Raw genomic sequence first — 24,060 nt, forward strand, 5'->3', positions numbered from 1 at the left:
GTATATACATAAACATCTATATATAAAACTCTCTTTTTTTCTTTTTCTTTTCATGGAGGTATAGACCATTGCAGAAATAAAATGCGTTTTTGCTCAAAAGTGCTAATAGGCAAGTGATTATATGAGTGATTATACCTCGAATACCTTGTAAGTAAAGTCAAGCAAAAGAGAGATGGATGAAGCGAACAGAATGACAGATGTGTACATAGACAGACGATTGTGGAATCGTAGATCTAAAAGCATTCCCGTGCCGGGAATCGAACCCGGGCCTCGCGGGTGAGAGCCGCGTATCCTAGCCACTAGACCACACGGGATTAGTTTTCGTCTAAAAGACTATGTTTCTTAAAATAATAATAATTATTTTAATATTGACACGGGACCAAATTGATAACAATAAATTAATAACAATGATGATCATGATATCCACTTTCTTAGGAAGAATTATGTCAAAAGGTAAAAGAGAGTGTGGCCGCTCACTTCCGCTCTGTCACTGTTTACTATAGTTTACTCTACATAGCTGTAATGTTTAAGTTAATCAAGTACGATATGAAAAAATGTTTTTTAACCATCCCTTTTAAAATTACTCTACACGGCCCTGTACATACCAACCGTGAGCTGCAGAATACAGCCTGCAGTTATTATGTACCAGTGTAAACGTCCACATAGACCAGATAGTGTAAATTTCCGGCCAAATCTTATTATAACCAAATTCGTAGATCTAAACCACTGTTCAAACTTTTATCACCACAATCCACTATGATTTCATGCATTAGTCACACGACCCTAATAAACATCTATTGCACATTAGCCAGTCATTTCCACACCTCTTTCACATCGAATTTCCTTCCTCTCTAATCCCGATTTTTCTCCACATAGATCTCAATGATTGGATTGTAGACGATTCTGGTGCCCCTCCACCGGTAAATTTCTCTGTTGTACACCAAATCCACCACCCCCATCCTCCTCCAAGGATTAGATCTTACTACAGGGTTCACCAACCTTTTTTTTTTTTTTTTTTTTTTTTTTATTTGTGGCAACAAATAGAGAACGTGGGCCTACAAGTAATCCAGCAGGATTGTAGCAAGAATTGGCTCTGCCTTGTATTCCAAATACATTTTTCAAGGTTATAATTTTAGTGTACTTTCATCTCTATTCATGGTAATACAGAGATAAACTGACTTTTGATGTATCTCCATCCTTCATCAGTCTACTTCAGTCTTTAGCTCCTTCACCAATACTTTGGTTTCAACCAAAGCTAATAACGTACATCTCACTTCTGACATTCTTTGATATAATTAAATGCCCCCGCGACACTTCTTCAAACAAGTGTTTAAGGAGTAAATTTTACACTAATTAATCAAAGGAACAGTCCTCTCTAGCTTCCAAGAACGCCTCATGCTCTCACCTCCGAGGTAACTGTTTCCTCCTCAATAAGGTTGCATTAAAGGCTTATGAATGATTCATCTGCCACATCGAAGGCGGCGTCTCTCTCTTTTTGATATAAAAAACATTCGGTCATGTTTAGATTTTCCTAGTCTGCATATCCTAAACCTTTCTATCGATCACGCAATACTCATAAAGGATAAAGTGTGTGTATATATATATATATATATATATATATATATATATATATATATATATATATATATACATATATATACATATATATCCTTCTCAATAAGGAGGATAAAAGAAAATGACTAAGATGAGACTCAAGGAAGAGGTGGAGAAGACCAGAGGATTACGTTTCACTTCTGTCAGACTAGCTCTAGCCTTTTTTTTTCTCTCTCTCTCTCTCTCTCTCTCTCTCTCTCTCTCTCTCTCTCACACACACACACGAACTCAACAGCATATTAAAATGCAATTGAAAATTCGACCGTCAAGAAATCCTGCAAACGGCGATCGCCTCTCGTCTATCGACATACAGTTTTGTTTGTTTTAGCTAGTTCGAAAATCCCTCACGATTACGAATAGTGCACTTAAAAATATATAGCCGTGCAATATGATATTCTGCCAAATATGGTATAAAGATTTTATCATTTCAAATTTCACTGATACAGTAGACATCAGCTATGCTTATATATAAAAAAAAGACAACAAAAGTGGTAATGCTGTCTGGAAATTTGAAAAATTGAAGATTTTTTCTGCAAAAGTGCTCATCACTGTCTAGTCATAATAGAATTTTCTCAATTATAATGGGTGACCCGAAGCAAGACAGATGTGGTACGGCAAGAAAATATTAGTCTACATTGACTCTTCAAGGCCTTCAGAAGATTAATGGAAATGAAAAGCAGCGGCATTCTGCTTTTATCGTTGGTTCTTGCCAATTAGATTTTGCTCTTGTTATGTATATTCTAGGTTTCTTCTCTATTTCAGTCTCTCTCTCTCTCTCTCCCCCTCTCTCTATGTATATATATATATATATATATATATATATATATATATATATATATATATATGCAAATTTATACCTCCCTGCGTTACTGCATTCTATCATCTTCTCATATATATATATATATACATATATATATATATATATATATACATATATATGTGTGTATATGTATATATATATGTATATATGCATATATATATATATATATATATATATATATATATATATATATATATATATATATATATGTATGTATATATATATATATCGCCGTTTTTAACAAAAAACATAACAAAAAACATACATTTATACAACAAAGGTGAAGGAAAGAGAGAATGTTGATAAAACGCCAGTCTTTCCATGGATAAAACTAACAGTTGTATGATTCAACATGCAAACATGGAGGTTCAATTAGGAAAGTAGTTTTTACCCTCGCTATCAGACAAACATATGGAGTATGTCCGCCCCTTTCCCCATCGAGTAACTGACAGCATAAATGTATGAATTTTAAAGAAACCATTAGCTTTTATTTATTTTTTTATCCTTTTACCTACAGTGAACTGATAAAGGCACATTCTAATTGTATGAGTCATGATCATTATGCTGGGATATTCACATGGGGAAAGATAATTCAAGGAAAAGTAGTTACTTTCAGGTTCTAATATACAAATACAACATAATAAGAAGAGTATTCCTTTCTGTCCTATAGTCTCGTGTGGCCTCATGTTTACTGCACACACACACACACACACTAGTTCTGGCTTGGGGCATTCTTTAGTTTCGTTTAGGTAATAATACTATGAAATTTATACTATGGGCTATGTGGACATTTACATTGGTACATAAAAACTGCAGTTCACGGTTGTTATGTATAGGGCAACGTAGAGTATTTTTAAAAGGGATGGTTAAAAACACAATTTTTTCAGATCGTACTTGATTGATTTATACACTATAATTATGTAGAGTAAACTATAGTAAGCAGTGACTGAACGGAAGTGAGCGGCCACACTCACTTTTACCTTTTGACATAATTCTTCCCAACTAAGTTCTGGCTTGGGGTATTCTCGATTATCGTTTGGGTAACGAAGATTTCCCGCAAGTTACATAATACCATGATCTTTTCTTCTTTTCTTTTTAGTGCAAAATTCAGACATTATCATCGGGGGATTTTCTGTCACTTGAGCACAAACTTAATCCTTCGTCGTCAGTCGCGATGCCTGATTAATTGGGCCGAGAATCGTCAGGAACATTTTTTTTTTTTTTACGGTTTTATGTTACCAGGTCATCGGCTTCATGAGTATTGCGTGATCGAGAGAAAAGTTTAGGCATGCAGACTAGGATAATCTAAACGTGACCGAATGTTTTTTATATCAAAAAGAGAGACGCCGCCTTCGATGTGGCAGATGAAGCATTCATAAGCCTTTGATGCAGCCTTCCTGAGGAGGAAACAGCGGAGAAGTTACCTCGGAGGTGAGAGCAATTTACCTTACATGAGGTGTTCTTGGAAGCTGGAGAGGGTTGTTCGTTTGGTTGATTCTAAAATGCGCATTAGTGTAAAGTTTACTCCTTAAAACTCGGTTGAAGAAGTGTCGCGGGGGCATTTAACTATATCAAAGAATGTCAGAAGTGATATATAAGTTATTAGCTTTGGTTAAAACCAAAGAATTGGCGAAGGAGCTAAATATTGAAGTAGACTGATGAAGGATGGAGACACATCAAAAGTCAGTTTATCTCTGTATTACCACGAAGAGAGATAAAAGTAGACTAAAATTACGTAACCTTAAAAAAAAAAAAAATAGTTGGGACGGAATACAAGGCAGAGCCAATTCTTGCTACAATCCTGCTGGATTACTTGTAGGCCCACGTTCTCTATTTGTTGCCACAAAAAATCATAGTGGATTGTGATGATAAAAGTTTGAACAATGGTTTAGGTCTACGAATTCAGTTATAATAAGATTTAGCCGGAAATTTACACTATCTGGTCTATGTGGATATTTACACTGCAGGCTGTATTCTGCAGCTCACGGCTGGTATGTACAGGGCCACGTAGAGTAATTTTAAAAGGGATGGTTAAAAACACAATTTTTATAGATCGTACTTGATTGATTTATATACTATAATTATGTAGAGTAAACTATAGTAAGCAGTGACAGAACGGAAGTGAGCGGCCACACTCACTTTTACCTTTTGACATAAGAAAGTGTATATTATGATCATCATTGTTACTAATATATTGTTATTGATTTGGTCCCATTCCAATATTATTATTATTGTTATTATTATTTTAAGAAACATAGTCTTTCAATTGAAAATTAATCCCGTGTGGTCTAGTGGCTAGGATACGCGGCTCTCACCCGCGAGGCCCGGGTTCGATTCCCGGCACGGGAATAATTTTAGATCTACGATTCCATAATCGTCTGTCTATGTACACATCTGTCATTCTGTTCGCTTCATCCATCTCTCTTTTTCTTGAATTTAATTCCAAGGTATTCGAGGTATAATCACTCAAAAACAAAATTTGTTCTGCTTTTTTTGAGTAATTTTTCCAAAAATTTCGAGTTTTAATGATGGGAGTGCGAGTTTTCGGAAAAAAAAAATATTACAGTAATGACGTTTTTTATTCCATTAAGCGAATTCGTCCTGTATGGAGAGTAAAATCTGTGATTATGTTTTCCGATTTAGGCATGAAAAAATCGAGTTTCATGAAGGTGACAACATAGTTACTGAAAAAAAAAGTACATAGTTTCTGAAGTTTTTTATTCCACAGAAGCTGAAGTATTGTGTGTGTGGACATAATCTAATATGATCACGCCTGGTAAGCATTTAGTGTACCTCCTGCACCCTCAGAAGGTCTTACAACCAGACACAAAAATGATATAAGTCGTAACATTTTCTTCTGAAAAAAGTTGCTCACCGCCGCATACCCAAAATTGTGTGAGTAATGTTTTTTCCCAATGAAAAAATTAGTGATTGAATAATCGATTCCTGGCAGGCTCAGAACGTTACACTTTAAAAGACAGGAGAAACCTGCAGCCTGTGATTAACTTGGTGCACCACGCGATGAAATGAGGCGCTGCGCAAAATGACATGAATAATAAAAACAAGAAATACGATTAAACTTTTGAGTAAATGCCTTTAAACCAAGACAAAATGTTCTCTCTTACGTGCAGTGGAACCTGGAAAGAGGGATGTAATATATAATACTTGTGGTTGAAAAATAGCGGGAACCAGGCGTGATACACACTGCGCAACTTAAAATATTATCCACACTAAACACACACACACATACATATAAATAAATATATATATATATAAAGACAAATTTTACATACTCTATATATACATGTACATAGATGCATTATTAGTAATATATTATATATAATACATATATACTATATATTATTGTATACAGGTGTGCATACCACATATAGATATACAAACACACACACATATATATATTATATAAATATATATTATATATATATATATATTATATATATATAATACATATATATATATAATATATATAATTATATCATATATAAATATAGAAATGATACATATATATATATATATTATATTAGGACACAAAAAAAGGAACATACACATAATACACTCAAATATACAGTATTACACAAAAAGGATACACATATATCAAATATAATATATAAACGTAATATATATATATATCATCATAGATGATAAATATATATACACTCACACACGGATTTGCACACCAACGTACACCTTTATTATAATATATATAATTGGATTTGGACACAAAAAGTTATACATACATATACATATATATATATATACATGTATATAGCATTACCATCAACTCGAGACTCAATCATCTTTCAGAACGTATTTGTTTAATTTGTACAATATAGTTATTTAGATTATCACTATGCCAAGCATGGCCTCTGTCATTCTGTTTGCTCGGACCCTTTATTATCTTATGACATAATTCTTCTTCCCCAACATGAAAGTGGATACATGGATCATTTTTGATGTTACTTAACTCTTTTTCCTAAGAAAGTGACTCATTACCTCTAAGGGTTCGAAGGTACAATCACTATTAAGCGGACCGGTGCAAGGTATGTAGCATGTCTGATTTTTTTTTGAGATATTGATATTGATCCAAAACATTCAGTCCAATTAAGTTTAACCTAATCAATCACTAGAAAAGACAGTGGAATATTGTTATTAATATATTGTTATTAATCTGGTCCCGTGTCAATATCAAGGTATAATCACTCATAAGCGGACTGGTGTGGGTATGTATGCATGTCTGACACTTTTTTTAATATGATTTTGATCTAAACATTTCAGTGCTATTAAATTCAATCAGGACAACTTGGAAAATGATACAAAATTAACATGCTGACTGAAAACCAACATGCTGAAGACCATCTGATTTTATCCTCGTCATTTTAACACCGTTATTCAAAGACCATTAATTCCGTAAACCAAGAAGATCAAATTTCCAATATTATGCCCCACACTTCGTCACAGAATAACCCTAGCCCCTTAAACATATGTGATGTTATTACCCAGCATTATCACCTCAACTCAATATATTCCAGTAAAATGCGAAACACACTGGAGGTCAACGCCGTCCATGCGCTCTGAGACAAATGCTGGATACTGCCGTGCGCGGCGCAGAGCGAGTCGTTTTTCTGTTATCATTTTCCTTTACATAATTAAACTCTTCCTCATCGTTGCTTCTCTCTCTTTCTCTCTCTCACTTTCTTTCTGTTTGTCTAGCAATATACGAGTGCGCGTACGAATACTTGATAGGTATTAATCTGCTCATGAAATCTGATTCTCTCTCTCTCTATCTATCTCTCATCATAAAGAAAAAGTTCTCCACTCAGGCTGAAACTGAGAGAAATGTCGAGCAAGACACAGGTAGATCAATCATTCATCCTAACGCTATGTCCAAGACAAAGCATATCTACGGCAGGATAAATAGAGTTACGAGGCAGCTTGATGTAGTGACTGCAAAGGTACCTGCAAGGTTACCTGACTGAGGAACCCAAAAGAGGTCACCCGTGAAGCGGGAGACTTCCGGCATAGGGGCCAAGGAAATATAGGGGGCCCGTTCGTTCTTCGCAAAAGGGGGTGAGGGAACCAGGCAGAAGACTTAGAACCCCCACGACCTCACAAGCAAACTAATCCCCGGAAGTGTAGGTCTACCAGGAGCGTGACTAGTATGGAGATGGCACAGAAATAAATAATAAGATATACATAAAACCTGTAATAATAAAAGTGCAGAAGGCGCCAAAGTAAAATCAAACTGAAAACATAAAATGACTAAGAAGGTACCAGAAGGGCTGAAAATCACTAAAACTGGGCCGGAAGGGCTTAGACTTATTGTAAAAGTGCCAAAAGGACCAGCAAAGATGAAAGTAAAACTAATATCTAGGCTAAAACACGAAGGAAGAATGAATAAAAGTAGTAGGAGTAAAAAAAGAAGTAAGACAAAGACGTAAAAGACGAGGTAAAAGGGTAAAAGTCAAAGTAACAAGAAAAGGTAAAAGTGAAAGCGGCACAAAGGTTCAACATAAAATGTAAACATATAAAATAGCACGTCCAGCATGAATACACCTAGGCAAGTAAAAGGGGCAGTACAACCTTGTTTCAGTATCTCCTGGTGTAAATCCAAAACGTAAATCCATAGGGCAGGCAAACACAGTCAGAATATCCACTTCACTTTATTGTGTCAAAACCTCAGGCGGACGGAGTCGTAGCGGTAAAAAAATACGTAAATTAATAAATAATAAGCTTTTAAATAAAGTTCCATAATCATAAAATGGGGTTGCTATTAATACAATTGAAAAGACAGGTGCAACCGTATTTATGATAATCTTGTAGTAAAATCAATATAAAAAATGTTGAATAAATAATAAGAAATCATTAAAAACAAATGATAAATAATTTGTAACAGAATAAAACAAAAAGGTAAAAGGGATAAAAGAAATAGCAGCAGATGCGGATGTTTTGTTATCCGCACACCATGTAAATCATTTTCAGATAACGTGGATAACCAAAGATTTACAATAGAACTTTATTTGCAACAATAATATAAAAAGGTAAAATATATAAAATACAAATAAAAGATGGCCAAAGTAAAGCAAAAGTGCATAAAATCGTGAAAATAAGGAGGCTGGCGCGGGGAAGTGGTCCACTGTGCTCAACTGCACAATGGATTACTACGGGATGCTGGGCAGGATAGGGATAAGAGGGAGGCAGGATAGGCTAGGGAGCAAGGTAGAAGGTAGAACTAGAAGGAGGAAAGAAGATAAGAGTGAGAAATTAGCGCGAACGTAGACGGGAGTGTAAGAGCGAAAGAAAGAGGGAGAGGGCGAATAATAGGGGATACGAGGGGAAGAGGAGGACGACGGAAAGGAAGGGGGGATATGAGATGGGTCAGCCATGGGGGTGGGGGGGGAGGCGGAGGTTGAAAACCTCACATACGGCTTGGCTACGAATATTTCTGGGAGTATAGTGCCTCAAACAATGCTGAGGGAACTGAATGCAAGTTGTTCAGTCAACCCTATACACACACCCTTGACCACTATATAATGATATGTCCTCTGACTGAAGAGTTTCGTGAAAAGATTAAACATAAAACATTGTATAGTATTGCAACATCCTTTATAGAGGGCGGCATCTTATCAGATATATTATATAATCACAAGAACTTTGCCTGTAATTAATAAAATTGCAAGGCCTCTCTAGAGTGATATACATATATTTTTGTGTTTTATTTACAGCTTTATCCTTGCATATGTGTCTCAGAATCTAACATGAACTGTACAAACAATTTAGGAATTGTTCCTATGCCTATTCATGGGTATACATAGTATGAACAAACTTTTCAAAATCAAATCTCTCTCTCTCTCTATATATATCTATCTATCTTTCTATCACTATCTATCTCCCTCTCCCTCTCTCTTTCTTTCTCTTTCACTCACTGAATCACTCACTCTCTCACTATCAACACCAATGAAGCAGGTCTTTTTCGTGATTTGCATCAGAGCAGTTTCCGGCCGCATAGAAGCGCCTGAGCTCTGACTTCATTCCAAAGCAGAGACGTTAGCAGACTTTATCTATTGTCTTGCATTTCATTGTGCAATGGCGAGATTCCCTGCCTTGACTGCAGATTATTTACTAAAAAGCGACGAGAGAGGAAGCGATATCCTGATAGATAGGTAGCCAGACAGAAATGAAGAGAGAGAGAGAGAGAGAGAGAGAGAGGTGGCGATGGGCGAGAGTTTTATCATACAGAGAAGGAGCAACTAAACTGGCATTTGTTCGACGCCGCGTGTAATAGTTTCCAGCACATGTCTCGGAGCGCATGGACCGCCTTGTCCCCCAATGGGAGTCGCCTTGAACTGGGATGTCTTGGGTTGTGGTCGTTTATAATACTGGTATAAACGACTGACATCTGTCAGGGGTTGATTGTTTTTTTTTGACCGAAGTGAAGTAAGTGTGAAATCGCATTTTACTGGAATGTTTTCAGTTGTGGCGTTATGTGATACTGAATAATAACATCGCGGTGATTAGCGGTGTTAAAATCTTCTTCGTATTATGATGACAGAATCAGATTGTCTTCGGCATGTTGGCTTCCATTCAGTAACTGCTTCTGCAGTTTCCAGATTTTTACTTTTGCACTTGATAGCATTGAAATCATATCAAAACCTACCATACAATCATCCATACCTGGACCAATCTCCACATGCTGACGCTTATGGGAGGATAAGACAAACAGAATGACAGCTGTGTATGTAAACAGGCAACTGGAGTCGTAGATCTAAAAGAATTCCCGTGCCGGGAATCGAACCCGGGCCTCGCGGGTGAGAGCCGCGTATCCTAGCCACTAGACCACACGGGATATATACAGTATGGTGTTCATTTAATAACTGAACAAAAAAAGAATAAATGAATAAATAATGACCATGATATCCCCTTAGTTAGGATAGATTATAAATTATATCAAAAGATAAAATCGGGGGCACCCGCTCGCTCCCGTTCAGTCATTGCTTATCATACTACTGATATATTGTCCAAATTAATCAAATACGTTCTGAAAAATGGTGATTTTACCCAACCCTTTTGTAATTCCACTTCGCGGCTCTGTACGTAACAACAGTAGGCTGCAATATACAGCCAGCAGTCTTAGTGTACCAATCGTCGCTATTGTGTAAATGTCAAGGTAGACTAAGTAGTGTAAATTTCCTGCTTAATCTTATAATGGCTAAATTCTTAAAACATCTAAACTAGGGTTCCTCAAAATTTAATTATCACAACCAACTATGATTTAGGTATTAGGTACACGACCCAAAATGAGCGTCGGTTGTACATTAGCCAATAGTGTTCACACCTTTTTTCATCGGGTGGAGAACCCTTTGTTCTATCTCACATTTGCACTTCGAATCTCCTTCCTCTCTTTCATCCCGATCATTCTTCCATTTCTTCTCCTCGTGATCAATTTCCCCTCATCAATTAAACTATAGGCGATTATGGTGCCCCTGTACCGCTAAATTTGCCTCTCCTACATCACCCCCCCCCCCTTCCTCCCAGGACTATCCCTCACCACACGGTTCACGAGACTAGTTATCCTTGGCAGCAAATAAAGAACAAGGCCTACAGGCACTCCAGCAAGATTCTAGCAAGAATTTGCTCTCTCGTGTATTTCGTGCTAACTTCATCCCTTCAGTTTCTGTGATTTAGTCTTTTCATAAATGATCTCAAATTTACTGTTCATGCTGTCATTACTTTGATCACAATTTTTCTCCTTATAATTTTGTGTTGCTGCTAGCATTATCATTATTTTTATTAATATTGTTGAGGAAACAATGACATATTCTTCATTATCATTATGATAATTGATATACCTGATTATTGATGTCACCATCACTATTTTCTTTTAACAATACTATTCAAATTTCATCATAATTACTACTATCATCATTGTTATCATTAATAGTTCGCCGTTGTCAGAAAACAGAAACATAATTTTCCATAAAATCACTATTATCATAATAATCTACAAATCCAAGAGGAGAGCAGTCTCTTTTTGCCATTGCCATTTATAGTATTTTGCTTTAAAGATAAAAAGTAAGGGTGACCTTTATTATTCTATTGATACAAAAATAATTACACAAATACGTAAAATAAAGATGTTCTTTGTCCTCTCACTAAACTGCAATACTTATTTCACGCAACATTGATAGAGATCGTCAGATGGCTCTTTTTTGTCTCGCAAGACGGTAAAACACACAAAAAAGATAAACATAAATTTGGCTTAAGTATTATAACAAGTGAATGAAGGAGAGCGCAAAAAGTCGGGTGGAGGTTATTAGCTCTGAAGAAGAAGAAGAAAAAAAAAATATCCCTTTGGATTCTCAGAAGAGACCTGTAAGGGTTTAAGTGGCTTCTCACCAAAAAGAAGTGAAACCTTTACGTTCGAGGTAATTTTGAAATGCATTACTTGATATTTCTGAGCGGATCATTCATAAAACGTGTACCCACATGATTTGAATCTGTGACTTTTTTCAGGTTTAATTTTTTTTTTTTCAAATGCGATCATGTTGAATGCGAGTAATCACAAAGCATGGTCGACTTAAACACAGTCTATAGTATTTCTTTACTGATATTCAAGCTGATTCATCGCAGGATCTTGTTTGGTGCCATTTCCAGTATATGAATGCTTTATTTTGAATTGGACAGCACAGTTTACCGGTTATTTTAAGAAAAGACAAATTCAATTTAGAACGAAGCCAAAAAAAGTAATGACAACCAAAATTACCTCATAATACCTGTGAGTAGAAGCAGCAATGAGAACCATGATGCTCATCATAAAAGGGCAACGCACCGACAAGCCCCCCCCTCCCCCCCGTTGCCCCTTGCTTGTAGATTTCCCCGACTCCAAGATCTCGGCAGTCCCCTTGGAGGTCAGCTGCAGCACCTCCCAGGAAGCCAATTCATCTCAAAGATTAAGGAATCATCACTCTTATCGATAATATAAATTTATTGTCTGATAACCCTTACGTCACCACGGGTCAGTTGGTTACCAGAGCCGTCAGGTCATCTCCGTAGAAGAGGTGAAGGGTAATTTTTTATCATAATGAAAATTTGTGTTAATGAAAGTATATCAATAGTAATGGTTAGCATGATAGTAATAATGTTTAGACTGAGATTGTAATCATCGGAATGATAATGATTGTGATAATGATAATAATGTTTATGATAACAACAATTGTAATGGTATTATTCATAACAGTGAAAATGGCAATACAAATTATGATGATAACAATAATAGAAATAGTAGGAACAATGATAAAAATAAAAGCATCATTACCAGTATCATGATATTGCCAATGAGAATGAAAATAGTAGTAATGACAAAGGTATCTTCACCATCACTACAATCACTCTTAATTACTGACATAAAAAAAACGTTAATTTAACATAGGCAACACAAACCAGAGTCTTGTTTAAGTTAGAGAGTTGAATCAATCCCATCTCAGGTGGACGTGAATCGCTGCTTGACACCTGCCGTGGCGCCGCTCTACCCGCCTGGCGCCGTCGGTCCGCTGGTCGGCAGGCAGTGCCCTCCGCACATGGTCGCCGTCAACATGTACTGGGCGGCCGCTACGGCGGAAGCACGGTTTTCTTGCTGCCTTCTGTACTGAGGCGGTGTGGAGGGCGCCGAGGGAGGGGGTGGTGTGCTAACACAAGGCTTTATGGAGACCTTTAATGTACATTTACTATTCATTACTATTATCATCCATGTAATTATAATAGTAATTATTATAATGATTATAGTTGTAATTATGGTGATGGCATAATAATGTTACCAATAATGATTGTACATAAAGACAGAGAGAGAGAGAGCATGCAATATCCTCCGACAAATACACACACCACGAGGTGTTATATTTAGATTCATACCACCTTCCTTGCCGTACAACAAGCACTAAGTATAGAACAATTTATCTTTTTCGTTATGCATATGCCTATTGCTCACATGTATATCATGAATATTACATTAGTATCTGGAGTAAATAGTTATTGAAACGTTAATCAAAGCAGCAATAGATTCTACTGAATTAAAGAGCATTGTGGTGTGGGCGTATTTGAGACTATGCAAACATGCCTTCACCAATCCGCACAAGCTGATACAAAGGAGTGATTATAACTCGAACTCATTGGAGGAATAGAGAAAAAAGCAAGGCAAACACAATGACATACGTATGTAAAGACAGGCAAATGTGGAACTGCAAATCTAAAAGAATTCCCGTGCCGGGAATCGAACCCGGGCCTCGCGGGTGAGAGCCGCGTATCCTAGCCACTAGACCACACGGGATATATAACAGTGTGTTTCCATTTAATACATGAATAACAAAAATTATCATGATATCCCCTTTCAAAAGATAAAAGCGGGTGTACCTTTTCACCCCCGTTCAGACATTGCTTGCTATAGTGTTACTCTACATACCTATAGTGTACAAATTAGTCAAGTTCTGAAAAATGGCGTATTTACCCATCTTTTTTTAATTTCCTCTACACGGTCCTGTACATTGCAACAGTAAGGTATAGCATACAGCCTCCATAATAGCGACTATTGTGGAAATGTCCTCATAGACAAGATAGTGTAAATTTCCGGCTGAGTCTTACAATAGCAAAATTCTTAGAACATCTAAATCAAGTGCATTAAACTTTTATCCTCACAACCCAATAGCTTTTCATGCATTGGTCACATGAACCTACTGAACGTCTTTTGCACAAAAGCCAGTATTGTTCACAATTTCTATCGGGCGAACAACCTTTTCTACAATGCCAATTTCCTGCTTCTCTTTTGTCCCGATGATTCTCCAATTTACATTCCCCATGGCAGATTCACCCTATTAGACATTCAGATTTCATTAAATGGACTTAAGACGTTTCAGGTGCCCCCTACCGATATTTTTGCCTCTGGTACCCCCCCCCCCTCACTCCTCACAGGTTTATCTTTCACAAGACTGTTTTCCTTGGCAACATTTAAAGAACACGAAAAAAGTAGTCTAGCAAGATTCCAGCAAGAATTCGCTCTGTCGTGTATCTCGTTAGGTTATTTAAAAGAGTAGGACATGTTTTTGTGCATTTACATGCAACAGTCCCTGGAAAGCTAAAGTGAACAGTTCTTGGAAGTTTCTTATTTTTGTAGTGTGATGTCCGTGTTAACCCAGGGGTCCCGTCCCAGTTCATCAAAGTGTGTATGTATGTATATATGTATATATATATGTATATATATATATATATATTTATACATACACATCCATATCTATATATCAATATATCTATATCTATATCTATCTATCTATTTATATATCTATCTATCTATCTATATATGAGTGTATATATATATATATATTTAGACAGTACAGACACACAAACAATTCAAGGTGACATCTATATATTGCCTAATTACCTAAATAAAATTAAGATTTTTATTTATTTATTTATTTTTTTTTTAGGTAACGGTGTAAAGTTGATATATGGTGAATGTAAGATTTTATTGCCAGGCGACTTTAACTACTGTTTTCTTAGAATTTGCCTCTCTCCCACACATTTTTGTTTCCTTCTGGCCGAATGTTGTCTTGTTTATTAAAATTGTTTCCATGTTGCAAAAAAAAAAAAAAAAAATAAAAATAAATAAATAAATAATATAAAAAAGAACAAAAAAATATACGTAAATGAGTCTGCGTAAGAGTGATTTATAGATATTTCACTGCTCATGAAATCTGTCTCTTATTATCAGTACCAAAAATCATCATAAATAGGATGAAAAGATTCGTATTAGAATATGTCTGCTGCTCTTGTTCATTGTATAACTGAAGTATAAGATGCTATTCATAACATGATAGTACGAATACTATATAGAAACTCCATGTTTTTCTACGTACATACAATATACACACCAAATATTGTATACTTCATAGATATCCGGCATGAAGCTGAGAGTGGCGCCCGGCCGCATAAAACATAGAACTCTGCTGAAATTCCAAAGCAAAGACGAAGACACACTTTATGGGTTTACTGGCGTTTTATTGTGCAACGGCGAAGCTCCTTGCATTTACTGCAGATTATTTTCTGAAAATACACTATCAATAAAAATACTTTGGAAGGTAACAATAAACAGCAAGATGATGAAATTAGTGACTAAAAATAAGGGTAAAAACGATGTAAACAAATGAAAAGAAAAATACACGATGCTGATACTGACGACAAAAAAAAAAAAAAAGATATAAGCGTATAAAAGTAGTGATACAATACCAGCATAGTAGTCCATAAACCCCACGTATCTTATACAATAAAAATACGTATATTCCTAATATGTACCTCACAAATATTTGCAAGAAATTGCCTCCGAAAACACACTGAAAATAATAAACTTCCAAGAAAGAACTGTTCACTTTAGCTTTCCAGGGACTGTTGCATGCAAATGCACAAAAACATGTCCTACTCTACTAAATAAGCTTTGTCCCCGCGGGGAAGACGGAGAGCCTAAGTGCGCTGATAAAATATCCATAGAGATTTAGCGAAACGAAACAGAAAGAGTGTAAGCGTAAAAGCACCAATAGCTGCAACATTGTCTATTAAGCAGCCAGCACTATCAAATATTCTCTTTTTAATTCTTCCTGTGCATGCCAGCGTAGGAAGAGATGTTCGCGTTTGTGTTTTGAAGCCAATGGAAAATCCACAAAAAGGCGATTGGCCGCTGTACGCTGGACACGTTGTACGTTGGCTTCCTTGCTCTCTTGCTCGCGTTCACTCTTAATCATCACAGATTCATTTCAGTTTATATTGTTTGTTCAGTTCTTTCGACCATCGGTATGCAATTTTGTTTGTCTTTTAGCTCATTTAAAAAGACCTTTCGATTCGAATTGTGTACTTCAAAAGAAATAGACATCCATGGTATGTAATAATGTGCCAATTATGACACTAAGATATTATTATTTCAAATTTCATGGATACCGTAAAAGCAGCAAAAGTGGTAAACCTGTTAGGAAGTTTGAAAAGTTGATCATCTTCGGCATTTCACTGTTTAGGTATGATGAGTTTTCCTCAACAGCCACAAACGTAACTGCTGACCCGAGGCAAGAAAGGCGTGGTATGGCGATGGCAAGAAACTATCAATATACATCTTGAATGACCTCAGAAAATTGGCGGAAGTGAAAAGCGTTCGCAGTCTCTTTCCTTTGTTGCTTCTTTATCCTTTAGCTCTTACCAATTAGATTTTGCTCCTGTTATACATATTTCTTTTCGCTTTGTCTCTCTCTCTCTCTTATATATATATATATATATATATATATATATATGTATATATATATATATATATATATATATATATATATATACATATACACACACACATATATGTACACGCACACATATATATATATGTATATATATATATATATATATATATATATATAATATATTATATAATATATATATATATATATATATATATATATATATATAATATATATTATATATATATATAGCCCGGAGGATTTTTTTGCGGTTTTCCGTTCAACGTTTTCCGGGTCACTAGCTTCGCGGGTAATACATGACAAAGAGATAAGGTTAAGCATACAACTTGTAGGATAATCCAAACAATGACCGAATTTTTTTCGATAGAAAAGAGAGAGAGAGAGAGAGACGCCACCTTAAGTGTAAAATATGAATGATTCATAAGCTTTTGATGCAGCCTTATTAAGGATGGGACAGCCGAGGAGTCTGGCCAAATGTGAGGGCAATACACCTCGGCAGCTCGAAAGGACCCCCAATTTTTCGGCTGCTCCTTCGGGTGATTCTTAAATGTGTATTGGTGTATAATTTACTCCTTAAACGCTGGTTAAACGAGAGAATAATAGGAAGTGCATCGTGGAGGCACTGAATCCTATCAAGAGAGAATGTCAAATGTCAGTCAGAAATGAGATGCAAGTTCTTAGCTTTGATTCAAACGAAAGAATTGGTGAACGAGCTGTAGATTGAGGTCGAGCGATGAAGAATGGAGATAGACTGAAAGTCGAGTTATTTCAGGCATAAGCTTGAATAGAGTTGAAAATACGTTTGGGATCATTTATAAAAATATTAAAATTACAGAACCCAAACGAGTGAAGTTGGGACGATATACACGACAGAGCAAATTCTTGCTAGAATCTTCTTGGAGTACTTTTTGGCTCATGTTCTTTCTATGTTGCCAAGGAAAACAGTCTGGTAAACCGTATGGTGAAAGATAGGCCTGTGAGGAGTGTGTGTGTGGGGGGGGGGGGGGGGATCTGAATCGTCATAAGTCCATTTAATGAAATCTGAATGTCAAATAGGGTGAATCTGCCATGGGGAATAGAAATTGGAGAATCATTGGGACAGAAGAGAAGTAGGAAAAATGAGTAAAGCCCTAAGGAGTGCAGTTGGGACGATATGCACGACAGAGTAATTTCTTGCTAGAATCTTGCTGGAGTACTTTTGGGCTCGTGTTCTTTATATGTTGCCAAGGAAAACAGTCTGGTAAACCGTATGGTGAAAGATAGGCCTGTGAGGAGGGGGGGGGAGTACCAGAGTCAGAAATATCGGTAGGGGACACCTGAATCGTCTTAAGTCCATTTAATGAAATCTGAATGTCTAATAGGGAATAAAAATTGGAGTCATAGGGACAAAAGATAAGCAGGAAATTGGCACTGTAGAAAGGGTTCTTCGCCCGATAGAAATTGTGAACAATACTGGTTAATGTGCAAAAGACACTCAGTAGGTTCGTGTGACCAATGCATGAAATCCTGTTGGGTTGTGAGGATAAAATATTAATGTACATGATTTAGATGTTCTGGGAATTTTGCTGTTGTAAGACTCAGCCGAAAATTTACATTATCTTGTCTACGTGGAAATTTCCACAATCGCGACGTCTGGTGCATAAAAACTGGAGGCTGTATGCTATACCTTACTGTTACAATGTACAGGACCGTGTAGAGGAAATTAAAAAAAAGATGGGTAAATACGCCATTTTTCAGAACTTGACTAATTTGTACACTATAGTTATGTATAGTGAACAATGTCTGAACGGGGGTGAAAAGGTACACCCGCTTTTATCTTTTGAAAGGGGATATCATGTTAATTTTTGTTATTGATCTATTAAATGTAAACACACTATTATATATCCCGTGTGGTCTAGTGGCTAGGATACGCGGCTCTCACCCGCGAGGCCCGGGTTCGATTCCCGGCACGGGAATTCTTTTAGATTTGCAGTTCCACATTTGCCTGTCTTTACATACGTATGCCATTGTGTTTGCCTTCTTTGTTTCTCTATTCCTCCAATGAGGTCGAGGCATAATCACTCCTTTGTATCAGCTTGTGCGGATTGGTGAATGCATGTTTGTATACAGTCTCAAATACGTCCACACCACAATGCTCTTAATTCAGTAGAATCTATTGCTGCTTTGATTAACGTTTCAATAACTATTTACTCCAGATACTCATGTAATATTCATGATATACATGTGAACAATAGGCATATTTAAAAGATCAATTGTACTATACTTAATGCTAGTTGTACGACAAGGAAGGCGGTATGAATCTAAATATAACACCTCTCGTGGTGTGTGTATTTGTTGGAGGATATTGGATGCTCTCTTTTTCTCTATGTACTATTATTAGTAGTAATATTATTATGTCATCACCATAATCAATATTAGCGTTATCTGCGTTACAACTATGATCATTATAATAATTACCATTATAATTATATGGATGATCATAGTAATGAATAGTAAATGTAGACGAAAGGCATCCACAAAGCCCTGTGTTAACAGTCCCTCCCTCCCTCGGCGCCCTCCACACCGCCTCAGTACAGAAGGCAGCAAGAAAACCGTGCTTCCGCCGTAGCGGCCGCCCAGTACATGTTGACGGCGACCATGTGCGGAGGGCACTGCCTGCCGACCAGCGGACCGACGGCGCCAGGCGGGTAGAGCGGCGCCACGGCAGGTGTCAAGCATCGATTCACGTCCACCTGAGATGGGATTGATTCAACTCTATAACTTAACAAGACTCTGTTTTGTGTTGACATTATGTTTAATTAACATTTTTTTATGTCAGTAATAAGAATGCTTGTAGTGACGGTGAAGATACAATTGTCATTACTACTACTTTCATTCTCATTTGCAAAATCATGATACTGGTAATTATGCTTTTATTTTTATCATTGTTCCTATTATTTCTATTATTGTTATTATCATCATTTGTATTGCCATTTTCACTGGTACGAATAATACCATTACAATTGTTGTTATCATAAGCCTTATTATCATTATCACAATCATTATCATTCCGATTATTACTATCTCAGTCTAAACATTATTACTATCATGCTAATCATTACTATTGATATACTTTCATTAACACAAATTTTCATTATGATAAAAAATTACCCTTCACCTCTTCTACGGAGATGACCTGACGGCACTGATAACGGCACTGACGTAAGGGTTATCAGACAATAAATTGATATTCTCGATAAGAATGATGATTCCTTAATCTTTGAGATGAATTGGCTCCCTGACAGGTGCTGCAGCTGAACTCCAGGGGGACTACCGAGATCTTGGAGTCGGGGAAATCTACAAGCAAGGGGCAGGGGGGGTGGCTTGTTAGTGCGTTGCTCTTTTATAATGAGCATCATGGTTCTCATTGCTGCTTCTACTTACAGGTATTATGAGGTAATTTTGGTTGTGATTACATTTTTGGCATCGTTGTTAATCGAATTTGTCTTTTCTTAATATAACCGGTAAACTGTGCTGTCCAATTCAAAATACACCATTCATATACTGGAAATGGCACTAAACAAGATCCTGCGATGAACCAGCTTGAATATCAGTAAAGAAATACTAAAGACCATGCTTTGTGATTACTCGTATTCAACATAATCGCATTTGAAGAAGAAAAAAAGATTAAACCTGAACAAAATCACAAATCCAAAGCATGTGGGTACACGTTTTATGAATGATCCGCTCAGAAATATCAAGTAATGCATTTCAAAATTACCTCGAACGCAAAGGTTTCACTTCTTTTTGGTGAGCAGCCACTTAAACCCTTACAGGTCTCTTCTGAAAATTCAAAGGGAGAGTTCGGTATTTTCAGTTAGGTGATTTTAAAGGTTATTCGAGAGCTTACGAACCACATACATGAACGAGGCAGGCAAAAATACTTTGAGTTTGTCTTTTTTTATCAGCGAATTAGAATGTTGCCAAAGGATATGAGGACATATATGATATATATGTATGATTTATATGTATCCCACGCGCTTCATAGACGCCATTGCGGACAGGCATAGATTTCCTTGACTGCTCCCCAAGTGTTTTTTTTTTTTGTTTTTTTTTTTTCCAGAGCGAATAAGCTCCACCCGACTTTTCGCGCTCTCTTTCATTCACTTGTTATAATACTTGAGCCAAATTTATGTTTATCTTTTTTTTATGTTTTACCGTCTTGCGAGACAAAAAAAAGAGCCACCTGACGATCTCTATCAATGCTGCGTAAAATAAGTATTGCAGTTTAGTGAGAGGACAAAGAACATCTTTATTTTTTCGTATTTGTGTAATTATTTTTGTATCAATAGAATAATAAAGGCCACCCTTACTTTTTATTTTAAAAGCAAAATATTATAAATGACAATGTAGTGAACTATCATACTATGAAAATATAAATCCGTCAATAAAGGAAAGTTCTAAAGGACATTTACTTGTTAAAACAATTTTTTTTTTCCAGGAAAACAGCGGAAAGTTAAATCATACTTATCATTTCTATCTCTTTTACTATTTATGCTATAAATCTGATTTGTTTGTATGTAGATATTGAAGTAGCTCACCAACTAAATCTATAATTGATATCGCCATATGATACTTCTTCCTTGGTGAATCTTTGATGGTGATCTAATATCTCACCACTAGTATCTGATGGAAGAGGAACACGTATTTTTATTATCATTCTTATTAACTCTGCCTCATGTTTGCGAGGACCCATTTTCATATTGAGACACTAGGTAATTACACCCACTGTGTCATACTCACGTACAATAAGATAGCATTGTTTCCAACCCTCACCAACATGCTTCTTGTACTCAGAAGTAACACTATCACAGGTGCAGCATATTGTCCCCTCGGCCACGACGTGACTCTCCACTGCCATCATAGGTAGAATGGTGTTGCAATCTGTATACCTCTATGTTATCATACTCTCTAAAATACTTTCTAATGCCCTTTGTCTCTTCCTTTAATCTTTCCATCGTTTGTGACTGTTTATCTTACTTTTCTTCATGATGAAATACAAACAAATCGAAACATCAGACAAACACAGGAAAATGAAGCTGTGTTTCCCCAGAGGGAGGGGAAGGGGGAGGGGGAGGGATCGGGACATCACATTTTTCTTTTACACGTGTGCGATGCTCTGCACTAACGAAGACATAGATAGGTAAAACAAAGAAGTAAATCTTTTTTTTCTCTCTTTTTATAGATATATGAACTACTGTGTGTGTGCTTCTAAAAAATAAACGTGTGTAGCAGCCCCTCCATTCAGGACTTGCTACTCGTGAGGCATTTAAAGAAATTTTAAGCATGCGAACAGTGTGTTTTTTTCAATAATTAAGACACTGAATCATGATTTATGGATACAATGCAGTTCAATGGGAATATCATTCAGACGGTCCCTTAATTCTTAAAACGCCAACAAAAAAGAAAAAGAAAAAAAAAGTTGTTATGAGGCCTACACGTATGCATATCGTACAGTACATATGCACCATCATCATTGCTACTATAATTGTTATTATCATTTTTACTGATGATTATCGTTCTCATAATTGTTATCATATTCAGTGTCATTACCATAATAATCCTTATTGATATTATTACTATCATCCTTATTAACATTATTACTATAATCTTTATCAACATTATTACTATGGCCATGATCGTTAATATCATCATCATTATAGGTAGAAGTAGTAGAAGTAATAGCAGCAATAGTAGCAGTAGTAGATATGATACAGTATAAGTAAGAGTAGTAACATTTTTATTTTTATCATCACTATTATTACTATTATTGTTATCATTATTATTGTTATTGTTACTGTCATTAGCATTATTATTATCTTTATTATGATCACTATCACCATCACTACCACATCCATCACCATCATTATCATTATCATTATCGTTATCATTATCCTAGAACCTTGCTTGAGTACCTGTAGGAACATGTTCTCTATCTGTTGCCAAAAAAGCTAGTCTGATGGATCCTTTGGGGAGTAATATTCCCATGGAGGATGGGTTGGGGGATTTGGTGTATGAGAGAGCAAAGTCCCAGTGGAGTGGCACTAGGATCGTCTATAGCCCAATTAATGAGATCTGAAAATCAAATATGGTGTCTATTATCGGAAGAAGAAATTAGAGAATACTCGGGACAAAAGAGAGGTTCTCCGCCCGATGGAAAAAGGTCTAAATAGTACTGGCTGCTGTTCAACAGACGTTCTTTAGGGTGGTGTGATCAACACATGAAATCAATATAGGCTGTGATAAAAGTTTGAGGTACCCTGGTTTAGATTTGACTTTGACTTTGACGACTTTATTGAGACAAGTGATTACGTACATCTCAAAAGGATTTAGATGTTCTAAGAATTTGGCTATCATGAGATTTAGCCGGTAATTTACATTAGCTGATCTACGAGGACATTTACACAACAGGTCAACTAGTGCTTAAAGGTGCAGCTTACTATTGACTTTAAAAAGGGATGTTTGAAAGCACCTTTTTTTCAGAATATAGTTATATAGAGTAACAGTATAGCATACAGTGAATGGGAGTGAGCGGGCACACCCGCTTTTATTTATTTATTATTTTTTTTTATAATTCTTCCCAACTAAGAAAGGGGATTTCAGGATCATTACTGTTATTAATATATTGAGTGATACAATGTACTTTATCTCCCGTGTGGTCTAGTGGCTAGGATACGCGGCTCTCACCCGCGAGGCCCGGGTTCGATTCCCGGCACGGGAATACTTTTAGATTTACAATATCGCATATTTTTACTTTCTTCTTTACACACATCTGTCATTCTGCCCATCTCTATTTTTCTGTTTACCCCCAATGTGTTCGAGGTATAATTGTTCTATCTCTAATGCTTTCTTGTGCCACAAGGAAGATGGTATGAACCTAAATCTTAACTCCACCATCGATGTTGTCTGGGGAAGTGGCATGCACCCGCTCTCTCTTTCTCTTTCTCTCTTTTTTTCTCCCTTTCTGTATATATATATATATATATATATATATATATATATATATATATATATATATATATATATATATAGAGAGAGAGAGAGAGAGAGAGAGAGAGAGAGATATGGAAACCCACAAATATATGTGTGTGTATACATATCCGTATATGTGTAGGAGATATGTATAAATAGATAAATAAATAAGTATATATATGTGTGTGTGTGTGTGTGTGTGTGTGTGTGTGTGTGTGTATGTATGTCTGTCTGTCTCTCTCTCTGTTTCTCTCTCTCTCATATTACCGTTACTATTATTTCTACCAATGCCATCATGTGTACAATCATCATTTAGTAACA

The 24,060-nt window shown here is 36.2% G+C and overlaps 6 non-coding genes across 6 annotated transcripts; 3 read left to right on the top strand and 3 right to left on the bottom strand.

Moving 5' to 3' along the window:
* Positions 1–242: 242 nt before the first annotated feature.
* On the bottom strand, positions 243–314 carry TRNAE-CUC (transfer RNA glutamic acid (anticodon CUC)). Its single transcript has one exon. It is a non-coding gene; the product is annotated as a tRNA-Glu (tRNA).
* Positions 315–4,711: 4,397 nt separating this feature from the next.
* TRNAE-CUC (transfer RNA glutamic acid (anticodon CUC)) lies at positions 4,712–4,783 on the top strand. Its single transcript has one exon. It is a non-coding gene; the product is annotated as a tRNA-Glu (tRNA).
* Positions 4,784–10,226: 5,443 nt separating this feature from the next.
* TRNAE-CUC (transfer RNA glutamic acid (anticodon CUC)) lies at positions 10,227–10,298 on the bottom strand. The gene has a single exon. It is a non-coding gene; the product is annotated as a tRNA-Glu (tRNA).
* A 3,405-nt stretch (positions 10,299–13,703) lies between these two features.
* TRNAE-CUC (transfer RNA glutamic acid (anticodon CUC)) lies at positions 13,704–13,775 on the bottom strand. Its single transcript has one exon. It is a non-coding gene; the product is annotated as a tRNA-Glu (tRNA).
* Positions 13,776–18,611: 4,836 nt separating this feature from the next.
* Positions 18,612–18,683, top strand: TRNAE-CUC (transfer RNA glutamic acid (anticodon CUC)). Its single transcript has one exon. It is a non-coding gene; the product is annotated as a tRNA-Glu (tRNA).
* A 4,733-nt stretch (positions 18,684–23,416) lies between these two features.
* Positions 23,417–23,488, top strand: TRNAE-CUC (transfer RNA glutamic acid (anticodon CUC)). Its single transcript has one exon. It is a non-coding gene; the product is annotated as a tRNA-Glu (tRNA).
* The last annotated feature ends 572 nt before the right edge of the window (positions 23,489–24,060 follow it).

The sequence above is a fragment of the Penaeus japonicus genome, unplaced genomic scaffold, assembly GCF_977035675.1.
Source record: "Penaeus japonicus unplaced genomic scaffold, GWHDUDI00000001_assembly GWHDUDI00000003, whole genome shotgun sequence".
In the NCBI taxonomy this organism is placed as follows: Eukaryota; Metazoa; Arthropoda; class Malacostraca; order Decapoda; family Penaeidae; genus Penaeus; species Penaeus japonicus.